The sequence below is a fragment of the Chelonia mydas genome, chromosome 1 (genome assembly GCF_015237465.2).
Source record: "Chelonia mydas isolate rCheMyd1 chromosome 1, rCheMyd1.pri.v2, whole genome shotgun sequence".
Lineage (NCBI taxonomy): Eukaryota > Metazoa > Chordata > Testudines > Cheloniidae > Chelonia > Chelonia mydas.
The window spans coordinates 127025867-127040482 of NC_057849.1; the positions used below are offsets into that span (position 1 = coordinate 127025867).

At 39.4% G+C, this 14616-nt stretch overlaps 1 protein-coding gene across 11 annotated transcripts in view; it reads right to left on the minus strand.

The window, feature by feature from the left end:
• NLGN4X (neuroligin 4 X-linked) overlaps window positions 1-14616 on the minus strand; it is a 245856-nt gene that overhangs the window by 188934 nt on the left and 42306 nt on the right. The window lies entirely within an intron of this gene.

Sequence of the window (14616 nt, forward strand, 5' to 3'; positions counted from 1 at the left end):
GTTTGCTCCTTCTTAAGGTGACAAGATGTCCTGTCTTTTTCTTATATAGGTGCCTATTCCCCCCCACCCTTTCCTGATTTTTCACATTTGCTGTCTGGTCACCCTACTCCTTCTTATCCTGACCCTGGAACTTCTACACAGGTGAGGTAAACCTATTCTGGCACATAGTAACGCTGATACGATGTAAGATTTGCAGTAGCAGGCCTAAATATGTAAGGCAAAGCAGCAAGCTTCACAGCTTTGGTACAGTATAACTACTGGATATGTGACAAAGTTCCGCTTCTGCCTTGGTGGGTCTTGCGCTTATTGGCGGATTTGTTCACCTCAGAGATTCATGGCAGCCCTCAGCTTGGCCCCTTTTGCTAGTGGCTCAAACCTGCCGTTCACTCAGCTAATCTCATCACTGGCCAGCATGGAGAAAAGGAAGGAGAACAATCCCTGCAGTCTTTGCTGGTCCACCTAGTAGGTCAGGGACAGGCCAGGGACCTTCCCCTCTGGGACAGGCCAGGGCCCTATGGATCACAGCTCTCTACAGTGTTTCATGTAACACCTGTATGATAGCTACAACTCCCTGGGCTACTTCCTAATGGCCTCCTCCCAACACCTTCTGTATCCTCACCACAGGACCTTCCTCCTGATGCCAGATAGCGTTTGTACTCCTCAGTCCTCCAGCAGCACGCCCTCTCACTCTCAGCTCCTTGCACACCCCTCACTGACTGAAGTGAGGTCCTTTTTAAACCAGGTGCCCTGATTAGCTTGCCTGTCTTAATTGATTCTAGCAGCTTCTTAATTGTCTCCAGGTGTCCTAATTAGCCTGTCTGCCTTAATTGGTTCCAGCAAGTTCCTGATTGTTCTGGAACTGCCCCTGTTACCTTACCCATTGTTCTGGAAATGTCCCTGTTACTTTACCCAGGGAAAAGGGACCTGCTTAACCTGGGGCTAATATGTCTGTCTTCTATCACTCTCCTGTAGCCATCTGGCCTGACCCTGTCACAAATAATAATCTCACCTTGAAGCCCACTGATTGAAAACTAGATTGAAAGGGTGAAAGTCATTGCTAGTTACTGGAGTTTTGTTTCCACACTGATTTCCACCCTACCTACTCAAGGTTTTGAAAGTTTTAGCATGCACTTGGTGGAAGGTAAACAAGTTAATTAAACCACCACTTCTTTAGTGTAAGGAGTTAATAATGACAGCTGGTGTTGCAAAGACTGGTATCCATTTTTACTACAGTAGAACCTCAGAGTTTTGAACACCAGATTTACGAACTGACCAGTTAACCACACACCTCATTTGGAACCAGAAGTACGCAATCAGGCAGCAGCAGAGACCCGCTCCCATCCCCCCCCCCCCCCAAAGCAAATACAGTACTCTGTTAAATGTAAACTATTAAAAAAATAAAGGGAAAGCAGCATTTTTCTTCTGTGTGGTAAAATTTCAAAGCTATATTAAGTCAATGTTCAGTTGTAAACTTTTGAAAGAACAACCATAATGTTTTATTCAGAGTTACGAACATTTCAGAGTAACAGACAACATCTATTGCCAAGGTGTTCATAACTCTGAGGTTCTACTGTAATATCTCTTACTAAATAATCAATCTTGTTTCACATATTTGTTAAAGAGATATTAGAATTTACAAAGATATCAGATAAAGATTCGTATATAATCATCCCAACCAACAAGTAACTATCTTTAGACCATATTTATGTGCTTCAATAGGTGCTCCTAGATCAAAATCAAGGGAGTTGATTTACAACAGGAGCTGAATTTGGCCCTTTGTGGGGTATTGTCGTTAAAGAGACATGGTTAGTAAAATTTTCAAAAAAGGACAGAATGCAAAATAGACTTCACTTGACTAGTTTTATCTACACACAGGCATTTCTGAACAATCTTTCAGTTGGTTCATAGTAATGTTTGCACATTTCATATCAGAAATAGACTTCATTCCCCTTTTCTTAAGCTACTTCTTTAGAACAATGAAAGGGGAAACAGTATATAAAATAAATGGATTTGTCTGATAATGCAAACCTGCAGAAAAACTATTTTAGGTGCATCCTGCATTTTTTACAAACACAATGGAAATATACTGTAATAAATTCTGTGCACATCTTTCATGGAAAATTAAAATTAAACACTGCTTTAAAAATAAATAAATAATACTCTGTATCTGGGTCTAATTTACCCTCCAATTACATCTTTAAAACAAACAATTAAAAACTAAATTCAAAATCATATAATTATTTTCAGTTCTGACATGTTTTTACAACCTGTTTAGCTGCCTGCTAGCAAAAACATTTTAGTCTGTTTTATTTATTTTTTTTATTTTTGAGGGCGTGGGAGGGAGAAAATACCACCACCTTCCTAAACAGCTGTATCAATTTGCTTTTAGGGCACTGATTACCATATCTGTGGTGGATTGCCTGCATTTGGTATAGAATGGGATTAATCCAGTATGGCTCCTCACTTAAAACACTTTGCTGCACTGCTTTGCCCTAGCTACACTATTGGTCAGATTCTTAAAATTACTTAGGCACCTGAATATGTAGATTGGCATCAAGGCCTGCATCCTCAATGGTGTTTAGGCACCTAATTTCCACTGAAATAAGTGGGAGTTAGGTGCCTAAAGACCTTTGAGGATCTGGTCCCTAGTGTTTTTCAAAAAGCATTGAGGCACCTAGGTCGCAATGAAATAATTGAAATTTATTTCAATGAGAGTTAGCTATTTTTTTTAAATCTCACTGTTTGCTTATATAGGCACCTAAATACCTTTGAGATTGGCCAAATCACAAAAGAACTTAGGCACCTAACTGCCAGTTTGGCCACCTAAATCCGAGAATCAGGCACTATGGGAATTCAAAAAAAAACCCAATCAGCTGCTGCTGAACCCTGCAGGCACCTAAACTTGCTCAGCAACTCAATTTTTGCAGTAAAAGTTCCCTAGGTGCCTGTATTTCTGCCTCTGCACATACACACTTCAGCCCCACCTTTGCATCCAAATGCCTAAGCCCCAGTGTGGTACGTGAACCAGAGAAGATAACATTCCTCCACCTGACTCACCTGCAGTGCCCGATCAGTAAGCATGTTCAGACAGACCTCACCTACTAGATTGGGCCACCATAGGCCAGCTCACACAAAATGGCCAGAAGCGGAAAGGCCCTCCTTCATAATGTTAAGCCTCGTGGTTAGGATATTCATTTGGGATGTAGAAGACCCCCAGTTCAAAACCCCCTCCACCTAAGAGGAAGAAGAGATTTGGACCGGGATCTGCCCCCTCAAGTATGTGCTCTAACTACATACAGTTCTAGGATGTTCTGATGTGGGATGCTCTCCATCGCTCCTGTTGAAGCTGGATAAATAATTTAAGGTTGTAATTGGAGCAGGGAGTCTCAATCCTGGGCTACAGAGTCATTCTCGTGCTCTGTCTGTCTGTCTCTCTCTCTGGTCCAATGAGTCTTTCATTATTTAATCTGAGTGCAACAGAAGAGACTGAGGGAGTCTCATCCCAGAATATGCCATACCTCCAGAGTTTGGAGTACTCTCCTGAAAAGTTGTAGCTGCCATTTCAAATCCCTTCTCTCCCTTGGTGGGTGGGGTGGAGGAGAATCTTGAACTGGAGATCTACTACATCCCAGCTGAGTATCTAACCACCAGACTAGAAGTTATGAGGGAGGTCCTCCTCCCCGTCCCCTGGCTTCTTGATAAAACAGTGCAGGCACCTAACCCAAAGAGAAGATTTGCAGCTGAGAATCCCAATCAGCGGGAGGTGCCTCCCTCCGGCCCAGATGTAGATGCCTATCTCCAAGAGAGGGATGGGGCAAAGGACACAACCCTTAGCTTGGCATCTTCCATTGACTAGCTTAGGTGAGCAGCCATCTAAAGTGCTGGCTTTTGTGGATCTCATTCTGAGGAGCCTATCTCTCCCCATGCATTTTATAGGGAGCCTAGGTGCCAAACAAAGGATTCATGAATCCTAGTGATTTTCTAGGCACCTAAAAGTCAGGCATGGTGACACTCAGCTTTACCACACCTAAGTTGCTTTGTGAATCTAGCACTAAGTGCCTATATCACTTTTGAAAATGGGATTTTTAAGAGCTTTTGGAAATTGCACTCTTTGTCACACAAAATTGTACAGAACTCAGGCTATCTTGGAAGGCTGAAGTGGAAAGTTAGTTCTTCTGGGATCTGAACCTGAGCGTCCTGAGAATCTGGGTACAGATATTTAAAAAAAAAAAAAAGATGCTTATATTACTGAATCATTGCCTTATTACCTATAAATTGTGTAATTACCTCCTCTTTGTTCACAGATTCCAAGGCCAGAAGGGATCATTGTGTTCAACTAATCTGACTTCTTGTGTAACACAGTCTATAGACTTCCCCCAAATAATTCCTATAGTATATCTTTTACAAAAACATCCCATCTTGATTTAAAAATGGTCAGTGATGGAGAATCCACCACAACCCCTGGTAAATTGTTCCAATGGTTAATTACCCTAACTGTCAAAAAGTTACCCCGCATTTCCAGGCTGAATTCTCTATCTTCAACTTCCAGCCTTGGATCATATTATACCCTTTCTCTGTTCGACTGAAAAGCCCGTTCTAAAATATTTGTTCCCACATAAATACTTACAGACTGTTGTCAAGTCACCTTAACTTTGTTAAATTAAACAGATTGAGCTCTTTGAGTCTACCACTATAAGACATGCTTTCTAATCCTTTAATCGCTCTCATGGATCTTCTCCAAACACTTTCCAATTTATCAACCTCCTTTCTGAATTATGGACATCAGAACTGGACCCAGTATTCCAGCAGTGATCACACCAGTGCCAAGTAGAGAGGAAAAAACAGCCTCTGTACTCCTACTCAAGATTTTCCTTTTTATGTATCCCAGGATCACATTAGTTCTTTTGGCCATGGCATCACACCGGGAGCCATATTTTGCTGATTATCCATCATAACTATTTGATCACAGGATGACTATGAGCCACCAATGTGATGTGGCCATGAAAAAAGCTAATGCGGTCTTGGGATGCATCAGGCAATGTATTTCCAGTAGAGATAAGGAGTGTTAGTACCATTATATAAGGCACTGGTGAGACCTCATCTGGAATATTGTATGCAGTTCTGGTCTCCCATGTTTAAGAAAGATGAATTCAAACTGGAACAAGTACAGAGAAGGGCTACAAGGAAGATCGGAGGAATGGAAAACTTGTCTTATGAAAGGAGACTCAGAATGCTTGGTTTGTTTAGCCTAACCAAAAGAAGGTTGAGGGGAGACAAATATATCAGAGGGATAAATACCAGAGAGGGAGAGGAATTATTTAAGCTCAGTACCAATGTGGATACAAGAACAAATGGATATAAACTGGCCACCAGGAAGTTTAGACTTGAAATTAGATGAAGATTTCTAACCATCAGAGGAGTGAAGTTCTGGAATAGCCTTCCAAGGGGAGCAGTGGAGGCAAAAGGCATATCTGGCTTCAAGACTAAGCTTGATAAGTTTATGGAAGGGATGATATGATGGGATAGCCTAATTCTGGCAATTAATTGACCTTCAACTATTAGCAGTAGGTATGCCCAATGACCTGTGATAGGATGTTAGATGGGGGGGATCTGAGTTACTACAGAGAATTCTTTCCTGGATGTCTGGCTGGTGAGTCTTGCCCACATGCTCAGGGTTCAGCTGATCGCCATATTTGAGGTCGGGAAGGAATTTTCCTCCAGGGTAGATTGGCAGAGGCCCTGTGGGTTTTTCACCTTCCTCTGCAGCGTGGGGCACGGGTCACTTGCTAGGGGATTCTCTGTGCCTCAAAGTCTTTAAACCAAGATTTGAGGACTTCAATCGCTCAGACATAGGTGAGAGGTTTGTTACAGGAGTGGGTGGGTGAGATTCTGTGGCCTGCGTTGTGCAGGAGGTCAGACTAGACGATCATAATAGTCCCTTCTGATCTTAAGGTCTATGATTCTATGATAACTCCCAATTTTTTTTTCAGAGATACTGCTTCCCAGGATAGAGTTCCCATTCTGTAAGTATGGCCTACATTCTTTGTTCCTATATGTATACCTTTACATTTAGACATATTTATGTATATAGTGTTTGCTAACACCCAGTTTACCAAGCAATTCAGATTGCTCTGAATCGGTGACCTCTCCTCTTCATTATTTACCCCCCCCCCTCAATTTCTGTGTTATCTGCAAACTTTAGCAGTGTTTAGTTGATAAAAAATATTAAGTAGCATAGGGCCAAAAATCAAATTCTACAGGACCCCACTGGAAACATACCTACTTGATGATGATACAATTACATTTTGAGATTAATCTCTTAATCAGTTGTAAATATATTTAATGTGTGCCATGTTAATTTTATATTGTTCTAGTTTGTTTGTTTTTAATCAAAATGTCATGTGGTACCAAATCAAATGTCTTACATAAGTCTAAGTATATTACATCAACACTATTACCTTTATCAACCAAACTTGATATCTTTTTTTAATGAGATTGCAAATTAATTTAACAGGATCTATCTTAAGCCCATGTTAATTAGCATTAATTACATAACTCTAATTCTTTATGAATTAAGTCCCATGTCAGCTGCTCTATTATCTTGCTCAGGATCAATGTCAGGCAGATAGATCAATAATTACCTGGGTCATCCCATTTAAGAGTTTTAAAACTGGCACAGAATTAGCTTTCGTCCATTTTTCTGGAACTTCCCCAGTACTCAAAGACATATTGAAAAATCAACGTTAATGGTCCAGCAAGGTCTGCAGCCAGCTCTTTTAAAACTCTTGGATGCAAGTTATCTGGACCTTCTGACTTAAAAATGCCTAACTTTAGTAGCTTCTGTTTAACATCTTCCAGAGATACTAGTGGAGTGGAAAGTATTACCTTCACCACCACATGATGACATTATATCATCTGTTCCCACCCACAATCCAAAACAGAGATATATATGGAACACTTCTGCCTTTTCTGCATTATTATTGATAATTCTACCATTGCCATCTAGTAATGAACAAATATAATTGTAAGAATTCATTTTGTGCCTTTTTAATATATTATAAGAACTCCTTATTACTAACCTTAACTCTGCTTGCCACAGATTTCTCCTTATGTCCTTTTGCTTCCCTTATCAATTTTCTACAATTCCTAACTTCTGATTTATATTCATTACTATCAATTCCCCCATTCTTTCATTTGTTAAATATATTTTATGATGATGATTATTATTTACAGCTGCCTTAACTTCCCCTCTAAACCAGGTTGGAAACAGTTATTGTTGAAACAGTGATTGTCACATTTTGGTTAATAGTCAAGTCTCGACAATGGTTTCCCCTGAACTTCTGCATTAAAATCAAATTCTTTGTTCTAGCCTTCAAGTGTCTATCCAACCTAGCACCTCCCTAAATCTCTTCTCTCTTTGGTTTTCATTTGTCTCCCCACGCCACTTCTCTATCTCATGCCTCACAATTAATTACCACCTGCTTGCTTTTCTCACATGCTAGTTCTTTCCATACGTTTTCCCCTGCGACTGGAACCCCTATCTTGAAATAGTCCAACACAGCTAAGTCCATAAAACACACTTCTTTCTCCCTGCAGAGAAATGTTAATTAATTAGATTAAACAAATTAACAACCCTTCTCTCTTCTCCCCCACTGTGATTGGTAAGATGCATGGAAAAGGTCACCATTCAGTCCAAACACTTTTCTTTGCATCTTTCAACCTTTCTTGTTTCTTGTATCTATTTAGAAGATGTTTGGTACAGCAACCCTCCATACTATTGGGCTATACAAATAAATAATAATACTTACAGCACAGTTAATTATTTCCTTACATTGATCATATTCATTTGTAGTTGTGTGCAATAGTATTCAGTCACACACAGATTCTCATATTAATTTACAATTCTTCTCTGATTCTGATCTTCTGTTCAGAGAGTCTAATTTCTGTTCTATTTTTAGGAAACACTCATTGAGATTTTCTGACTCCTTTCAGGATAAAAGGGCCTTTTGAGTGGCTGGCATACCACCTGTAATTGTTGCTCAGTATCTCCTCTGGTATATCATTCTAGTAAATGATATTTCATCTACAGATATTTTCCAGTGCATTTAATTGCAGGCTCCAGGGCACATAACAATAAGAAATCATTAATTCAACCATTATGGATACGAATTTAAACATGACTTGTGCTTTAAAAAAATAGATTGCAGATTAAATGTTGTGCTGTGAAGAAGTCACAAACCAATAGTCTACCACTTCTCTTCACACACAGCCTTTCTGAGATAGACATTTAGATCAGAAGATTAAGTAAATGCAGGGAGCAATTCACTCTCTGTGCAGCATTTCACAATAAAACAAGCTGTTGAACTTACGCAACTTCTGTGTTTTTAACATTCCAACAGCACTTATATGTTCAGCCCCAAATGTACTCCAAATTGATTCCTTAACAAACTGACTGCATTTATGAAGTTTTCTTGGGGGATGGGATGCCTGTCAAATTAATTTACTTGTTTATTTAAATGTAGGCACACTAGGATATTCACATGACGTACATGTCTTGTTATGAGGAATATTTCAAGAGTCAGGAGTCATACTATAATATGCCAACATACTTCAACACAACACAGCACAAAGAACACAATGAAAAATAATCTGAAATAATAAATACTGAATAGATACAAAATGCTGAACTGGCTCCTGGAAAATGTACAGTAAAATATTTGAGGCAAAAGTGATTCCAATATTACACCCACAATTGGCTGTGACCTCAAAATTCTGACCCACTTTAAAAATAAAAATTACTATTTTATATTCACAAAAGTCCTGCTCCCATGGATGTAACTAATCTATTTGTTGTGCCATATAAGGTTCATTCATTTTAAAAAAGGATATCAAACTGCATTTACTATGCAAATGTGTTAACCATGTCCAAACTTTCCAAATCTGAGTGGCTAAAGTCTCGCACATAAATCCATATTTAAGTACCAACATAAAGGTGAACAGATTTTAGTGTGCTCTTAATTGTCACATCTCCTTCTGAAGTCACCAGGATCTGAAGGAGCCTAAATATCGATTTAAACACCTGAAAATATTTGCTCCAGTGCCTGCAGAAGCAATTTTCAATACAGGAATTTTCACTATAAATGATTATTATTATGCAAAGCTGGGGTCTCACATCACAAGACTCATTTGGACTAGCTGTCCTGCCACAGACTCCGAATCACACACACATGCATAGAAATGTAATATTATGTAACCCACCCTTTGCCAGACACTGGGAAAATTCTGTTATATTTCCTGACTTTGGGGGGCCAATTCAGCTTTCCCCAACCAGATTTCCTGGGGGTCAGGAGATGCTGCAGCTTCCAGTTTGGGAAGATATTGAAATGTCACAGAATATCTCCCCCTGCCCTAACCATGATTATTCTATAAACCAACATGTTCAAACCTTTCACAATGTAGAGAAGAGAGCTTACACTGGTTTGCTTTCTGTCCTTGTTTAACTGCATGCAAATGTGTGAAAGCTTTGGAAGCTGGATTCCAGGGGCCCAATTCTGCACCCACTGAATACAGTGGCAACACTGCCATATATGACCCAGATCATCAGCCGGTGTAAACAGATGTTGTACCACTGAAGCCAATGTAGCCAATCTGATGTAGCCCTTTATGTTTAGTTGATATTGTTACAGCACTGCATTTCCGTTATACTTTTTTTTCCCTTTTTTTAAGGAAAAATATAACCTTCAACAGTTACTTTTTTTATATAAGAGTTTTATATGATTACGTAAGCTAAAATTGTTTCTGCTTGAGTGTTTTATTTCTGTTTATAAAACATTGCATAATTTAAGTGAATTACAGTGAAATTTGCCCATCAGCAAAATATCTATAATCCACCTAAACCCTCAAAATAGGGTTTAAGAGTGACTTAAGTGATGCGTAGGCATTCTACATGTGGTGAATTTTCTCCTCAATGTTTAAATTTGGCAAACTTTTAAAAAGACCAATTTTTGTACAATCTGAGGGTGTAAAGGTTGATAGAAACCCAGCAAGGACACTGGGAAGACTATTTAAGGGACTATTTAACAACCACTTAGAATCTGAAGTTGAGTATGCCTTTGTATTAAACAGTCATAAATAGGCTTGGCAAAATTCGATTTATTTTTATAATTTCAACAAATAATGTTTATTTAAAATTTATTTTAAGCCTCTTTTTCTATTTCTATTAATTTAAATGTTCCCAGTTGCAGGAAATTTGGGGGATCAGACAATATTTAATTTCAGCAGACATTGAGATTCACAAAGTAAAAGTTTTATAACCATTAAAACACAAATTGTCAACGTCATGTCAAAATATACAAAGTAAATATCCTTAAACCAAACTCTAATAAGTTCTCAAGCAATATGTTTTTCTTACTTTGCCTTTAGTAAATTTTGATTATTATTGATGGGAATATTTTTTCCATCACTTTGCGTATGGATGGTGAAATCAGTGTTTACCAACACTTATCGATAGTAATCTAATCCTTCCAAGCCTAGTCTTAAAGCACCTATACTATGAAGGTGAGGGAGAAGTCTAGTCAGAACCTGGATGAGAGCTGAAAAAAGGGACTCCAGAAACTCTTGAGCTGACAACTGTATTAAGGAAGGTTGTGTTCTGCCTTGATTTGGCCTAGAGAATTAAAATCTGATCCTTTTTCTGAAACTCCCAGACTGCTGCTGATACTATACTTACATCGGGAAGAAGACCTGGTCTTTACTTCTTTTAAAAGTGAAGTGTTTATTATTCCTGCAGAAGACATAATGTATTCCAAGATAAAAGGATTATGGAGTTCTTAGACCCTGAATAAGAAATTGAATGTGCATGGCCACATCCCAGAACCTGCCTGGAGTCTCACTGACTTCAACAGGGCTCCATGTGGGTGCACAATCAGTTGCCAGATTGGGGCCTTTGTCTAGAGCCCTATCACTGGAGTTGATGTATAGTTGTGAAATAACTGTAGATAAGAATAATGTTCAAGTTCAAAGAGCTGCATGTTTGTGTGATTTTATTGTTTCCATCAATGAACAACATATTGTGCTCTTTCAGAAATTAAATCCTATACACAGAAGAATTAGATGGCATAAGAATATTTACTTTTGTATTTATATTCATGGGTGGCGAACCTCCTACAAAATACGGGACAGGAATTTAAACATGAGAAGTCTGGATGGGAACGATGAGTGTGGGAAAAGGAGGAAAAATAACCATGAGGTGCCAGTCCTCTTTTATAGTTTTCTTTCTATAATACAAAGAGGTATAGTAAAGTAGAAGTCAGAGTGTTTCTATATCCAAGCCATGGCATCTAATTTGCACTTGTACTGACCCAGGGATTCACATTGTTCTCCCAGCTCATGATTAAAACCTGATCCCTATGACCCACCGCAAATATAAAAAAATGCAATTATGCCCTACACACTTAACTTTTCTTAGATCATTCACTTTTGGTCAAGCTTCTGTGCCATAACAACCATTGATGGAAATGCTGTCATGACCAATAACAATAGATATGCCTCACCTCACGTCCATTTCAGTCTGGGTCTTGCCATAAAAGACTCATCAGAATCACCCCACGTCCTTCCCTGATTGCTACACATAAAAGGTAACTCCCTAGCACTGTCTAGAGCATTTCCTTCTTCTACCCCTTTCACTTGCTTGAGGTTGCGTTAACTGAACATATATGAAACTGGACTGCAGGTACCAGGGAGAAAGGGGGCCAAAGTAAGGATGGAGTCATGGTTTTAATTCTGAATTTTGAAGGAGTTTGGGGTGTATTGCAGTCGGACACAACACATTAAAGGGTGAGATTTTCAAAGGTGCAAAGGAGGCACCCAACTCCCCACTGACCTTGAATGGAAGTTAGCCACCTGCCATTGAAGAGCTCCCCCGAGCTTTACTGTTTCAGTGTAATTTGTTCCTTCCGCTTGCCCCCAACCTCCCGCCTAACTTTGGTTTTATGCATATTTATTAAACAAGACCAACTATGGTGAAGATATTACAAAATCAAAGACTGGTCTCACACAAGTCTTCTTCAAAGCACTTTCAAGCAGTGCTTAAAAATATTTTGAGATGCACCTTAGTACCCATACATATGCTCAATGCTTCCTTGAGACACTATTCCGGGTAGTTTCAACAGAAGACCACCTAAAACTGTTATGAGGTGCTGGGCCCAATTCTACCCACAAATATATTCACTGGGAGTCTTGTCTTTATAGTGTCCATTACAGCTCTCATTTGGATTTATTTCACAGAAATTGTGTGTGTTCTTTGAAGATGTCAGGAACAGAATTTTAGTTTTAGTAACCAATATGAGATCAACTATGATCAGGATCAGCGTGAATTCTAAATTATTATGTGGGCTCATTTTCAAACAGTGCTTTTTATTAAATTACATTAAATTACAACAAATTGAAATGAATGTGGTTCAGTGATGCAAAGTCACAGGAGTTTTCAGAGCTGTTATTTTCTTCATCTGATTTTTGCACTTCACATAATGGTACCCTTGGATTTCATAACCAAACTGTCATACTATGAGTTATCAGTTATTCACAACTTTATCATCATGCCCGAGATATTATTATTCCTTCTTCTTGAGTTTAAGACACAGTGATAATATGAAATTGAAATTTCATTGCATTGCAGCCAAGGAAATGATTACTACAAAAGGCACATCTGCCTACAGCTCACAAAGCACACAATGTGCAAAGGAAGATCTATGGACCACAGTAACTATACTCTGGTCATTTATGAATATTTTTTCTATTAACAGGAGTGTCAGAGTCATTTAAGAGAAAAGGGATGGCTGGCTTAATCTAACATTTTATTATTGATTTATTTAACTCTATGTTATATGTGCATCCCTGTGGTAGCAATATGAAATATAGGGGAAACACCAATAATAGGTCTTTGTGGGATATCAAAGAATACCTATCTCTTATATTGGTCTTTTCATCAGTAGATCTCAAAGTGTTTTACAAAGGTTACCCTACTTTACAGATAGGGAAACAGACAAAGGGATGGGAAGTGACTTTCCCAAAATCACCTAGCAGGCCTGTGGCAAAGCAAGGAGTAGACCACCAGGTCTCCTGAGTCCCAGTCCAGACACGAGGCCATTGGCACTTGATCACTTTATAAGATAAACATGTATAAAATATGCTTGCTAATAGTAAAAGAAAACAGCAGACAATGTTGCTTTCTGGTTACCAAAGTACTATTATAAGGGAAATGAGCGCACCACATTTGAAATCAGGGGAGGAGGGATGTTGTCTGGGCTTGCTGGAGGAAGAAGCAGTATTGTAAAGTGTGTGGGGCAGGACGGGGGGGCGTGAGAAGGAGATCAGAAACTGTTGCAAAAAGGTGGGTGATAGTCAGCTGTGTGGTGCTGACTCACCCCCTGGGAATGTAAGGAGCCAAAGGCTTTAAAAGGCGCAAGTCCTGGTGTTGGAAGCCCTTTCTCCATACAGTAGGCAAAGCAGCACCCACCTTCCCTCCTCTTGAGCTGCGAATATCAGGTGGGTCAGGACCTGTTATGAGCACTGTGCTAGTTACTCCTTTTTAGGGGGTCTGGGAAGGAAATTTTCTCTCACCACCATATTGGCTTTGGTGGAATGGGGATTTTTGCCTTCCCCACAGCAGGTGTCAGGGAGGACCTATTATGGTGAGGAGGAAGCGAGGTTAGGCTATATGTCGCAACTTATTTGGTAAGTGTGGGGTGGATGTCCAGTGCAAGTACTCCATAGGGAAATCATCCAGTGAACAGATAAATGACCTGGTAAAGGATTTAAAAAGGAGATGCTGGTTAAAGGAATGGGGGGGGGGGGGTTGGGGAATGAGGATCCTGTGAATTGTAAGGCAAGGAGCCAACCCCTCTTTCTGATGGCCCACCTTAACCCTCCTACAAGGAAGGGGTGGATGAGTAAGGTCCCAGCCATGGGTTGGCTGGGGAACGTAGGCTGGTGGAAGTCCTGTGTAGTTATTTGAATGAACATGGAGTTGCCTGCACTGTACACTTTTATCTGCTAGGTAGTCCCAGGCATCTAATAATAAAGTTTCAGCCTGATTAACTCTATATCAAGTGTCTCCTGTCCTTCTTTTGGGATAGCCAGACAATCTAGGCTTGCACTTGAAGCAAGAAAATCACAAATTGATTCAGATATCTGCTTTGACAAAAGAATAGGCCAGAACTTTCACACATAACTCCTAAATACATACATCAGCAGCTGGAGTGCTCTGCACCTTTGGAAGCTAAGCCACTTTTATTTATTTGCCTCAGTATGGATTTTGGAGTCTAGCGTTTGCAACCAAATTTAAAAATCTTGGTTAAAGTCTGTAAAGACAGTGCAACCTTGAAAACCCAAACTTTGAGTGCTTAATGTTAAAATATATACCATTAAGCATGGCTATTCTAACCACGGAAAAATTGGTTTTAGTTAGTTTTGTCTGATTTAAACAATAATGCTAAATCCATGCTTGTCACACAAAAACAGCAAAAAGTGTTTAGAACTGATTGCATTCTTTGTCTAATTGTACATCTGTATTGCAAATGCAGTATGCATCTTAGCTGGAAGTCTAAAGTGTAAAGG